Source organism: Cebus imitator, unplaced genomic scaffold (assembly GCF_001604975.1).
Source record: "Cebus imitator isolate Cc_AM_T3 unplaced genomic scaffold, Cebus_imitator-1.0 Scaffold11, whole genome shotgun sequence".
NCBI classification, from domain to species: Eukaryota; Metazoa; Chordata; class Mammalia; order Primates; family Cebidae; genus Cebus; species Cebus imitator.
The window spans coordinates 6,186,538-6,189,845 of NW_016107326.1; the positions used below are offsets into that span (position 1 = coordinate 6,186,538).

The 3,308-nt window shown below is 45.5% G+C and overlaps 1 long non-coding RNA gene across 1 annotated transcript; it reads left to right on the top strand.

The window, feature by feature from the left end:
* Positions 1-615: 615 nt before the first annotated feature.
* On the top strand, positions 616-2,344 carry LOC108318034. Its single transcript, XR_001830998.2, has 2 exons — positions 616-651; positions 1,589-2,344. It is a non-coding gene; the product is annotated as an uncharacterized LOC108318034 (long non-coding RNA).
* Positions 2,345-3,308: the final 964 nt, after the last annotated feature.

The following is a 3,308-nucleotide window of genomic DNA, read 5'->3' on the forward strand; positions in this document are numbered from 1 at the left end:
TCCTCTGGTGGCTGAGGTGGGAGAATTGCTTGAGCCTGGGAGGTTGAGGCTGCAGTGAGCCTGGATCATTCCACTACACTCCAGCCTGGGTGGCAGAGCAAGACCCTGTCTCAAAAACAAAAACAAAAATAAAGCAAAAAACCCTGTCCATCTCAGGTGGAGTACAAACACAAGTCCTAACCTCGCCTATTTGGCCCTACATGATCTGTCCCCTTCACACCTGCCCTGTGATGTCACTGACCATCACTCTCCCCCATCGTCACTAACTCCAGCCCAAATGTGCCAGGCATCCTCATACCTCAGGGCCTTTGCACTTGCTGTTCCATTGCTAGGCACATTTTCCCCCTAGAAGTTCACTTGGCTCTCCCCCACTTCTTGGAGCTCTCGGCTTCGTCTCACTTTCTCAGTGGGGCCTTCCCTGATCACCCTGTGTACCCGGCACTCTTGTCCCCCTTCCCTGCTGTATTGTTCTCCACAGCACTCATCACACTCTGTATTTACTTGTTTCTTTTCTTTCTTTCTTTTTTTATTTTGAGACAGGGTGTTGCTGTTACCCAGACTTGAGTGCTGAGATCACAGCTCACTGCAGTCTCATCCTCCTGGGCTCGAGTGATCCTCCCACTTAAGCCTTCCAAGTAGCTTGAACTACAGGTGCGCACCACCATGCCCAGCTAATTTTTTGGTATTTTTGTAGAGACAGGCTCTTGCCATGTTGGCCAGGCTGGTCTTGAACTCCTGGGCTCAAGTGATCCACCCACCTCTGCCTCCCAAAGTGCTGGAATTATAGGCGTGAGCCACCATGCCTGGCCTCCTTGTTTATTTTCTATTCTCCTATTGAAAGTAGGCTCCTCAAGGGTAGAAATTTTCTTTTTCTTTTCTTTTTTATAGGTATGTCTCCAGAGTTTAGATTCATGTCAGGCAAATAGTAGGCACTCAACAAGTATTTTTTGAATGAATGAATTGAATGAATAAATTTCTAGCACCTCAGCATAAGCTATAAATCCTCTCAGGTCTAAGTAAGTACTGGTATCTATAATGTCTGCATTCTCTACTGGCCACTGGTAGCTATTTCTGTGAGATGGGAGACCAGGGTGTGCCTAGGAATGGGATTCAGGGTTCAGACCATAGCTGTGAAGTGGAATACATGGATCCAAGGTTGGCATGTGTCTCACCTGGCTATGTGCTTACATGTATGTTTGTGGGTTTCTTTTTGTTTTGAGACAAAGTCTTGCTCTGTTGCTCAGGCTGGAGTGCCGTGGTGTGATCTCAGCTCACTGCAGCCTCTGCCTCCTGGGTTCAAATGATTCTCCTGCCTCAGCCTCCCGAGTAGCTGGGATCACAGGCACCCGCCACCACACCTGCCTAATTTTTGTATTTTTAATGGAGATGATGTTTCATCATGTTGGCCATGTTGGTCTCAAGCTGCTGACCTTAAGTGATCCACCTACCTTGGCCTCCCAAAGTGTTGGGATTACAGGTGTGAGCTATCATGCCGAACCTGTTTGTATGCTTTTGTGTGTCTGGGAGATTCTGTGCCAGCGCAGGCATGCATAAGGGCCAGCACGCCTTCTGTGTTTCCCTCTTCAAGAAACCACAGATGCTTTATAGAGCTGTAGAACCTCTGTGTGTCCATGAATGACTGCTTCCAGCTGCTGCATCCCGAAGCCTTAGTCCACCTGTGATTTGGAGCTGAGGAGCAAGTCAAAGCCAAGTGCAACTGTACAGGAAGACTCTTCTTTCTGGCTGGGATGACACTTTGTCCATGGAAACACTCAAGTTCAAGTTCACCACTCAAGCATAAGCAAAGTGACTACATGAGACTAAGAGAATGTGTTTGCTATCCCCTCTGCAAACCCTTCTCCCAGGCCTTCCCATGGCTGGCTCCATCTCATGATTCTGACTTCAGCTCAAATGTTGCTCCCTTGAGAGAGGCCTTCCCAGAACATTCCACAGCTGTCTAAGGCTGTGCCATTTGTGCATCACAATAGCATTGTGCAGAGGGGGTGCATGGGGCCCAAATCCATCCTGTGATTGGCTCCTCAAGGATTTCATAAGGGAAAGGCTTTGGAGGGTGAGCAAAGACCTTGGACTCTGTGTCTAGGTTAGCACCCCCACCTCCCATACCCTGTCTCACATTGTCGGACTTCTGTCTACATAGTATGCATGACTGCTATCTGAAATGAGGCATTTCGGCAACTTGAAATTGTGTTTCTATTTGTTAACCATCTCCTCCCATCATAATGTAAGCCTCACAGAAGTAAGGACTGTATCTGTCTTGTTACTGTTTGTCCTCCCAGTGCTGGGCACATAGTAGGTACTCAATAAATATCTACTAGTGAATGTATTCTTTTTGTTTTAATTTCTTTTTATTGATACATAATAGATGTATCTATCTTGGGAGTACATATAATATACATATAATACATTCATATGATTTGTAAAGATCAGATCAATGTCGTTTTTTTGAGATGGAGTCTTGTTCTGTTGCTTATGCTGGAGTGCAGTGGTGCAACTGCAGCTCACTGCAGCCTCCAACTCCTGGGGTCAAGGGATCCTTCTGCCTTAGCCTCTCAAATAGCTGGGATTATAGGTGTGTGCCACTGTTCCCAGATAGTTATTTTAAACAATTTTTTGTAGAGATGGTGATCTACCATCTTGCCCAGGCTGGTCTCAAATACCTGAGTTCAACTGATTGTCCCACCTCAGAATCCCAAAGTGCTGGGATTATAGGCATGAGCCACTGTGCCTGGCCTCAGTGTAGTGCAGATATCCATTATCCTAAATATTTGTCTTTCTTTATGCTAGAAACATTCAAATTATTCTCTCCTAGTATTTTGAAAGATACAATAGATCTGGGGAGATGTGCATTTTTATCTTAGTAATCAACAGCTCCTTAGATCAGTTAGTTTGCATTTGAGGAAGCTGAAGACCTTAGGAATGAAAGGATTCATCCATGAGCACTTAGAAAGTTTGTAGCAAAGCTAGTCCTTGAACCCAGCTCTCCTAGGCCAGGGCAGCACCAACCACAATGCTCCAGCAGGATCAACCTTCAGCTGGTCCTCAGCCTCTGGCACTGCTGCTACCAGGTGCACTTGACACTTGCTTTGCCCCAGGATCACAGCTGTGAAAAGAGCCTGGGCTTCTTTCAGAGAAGTGGGAAAAGACACGGCATTAATATTGGTAATCACATCAGAACCCTCATGTGCACATTATTATTATTGCCCCCCCATATATATTCTAAAATAATTCCTGTAAATAATTATAAAAATAAATCTAGATGACAAATTTTTTACTTTATTTCCAGGAAC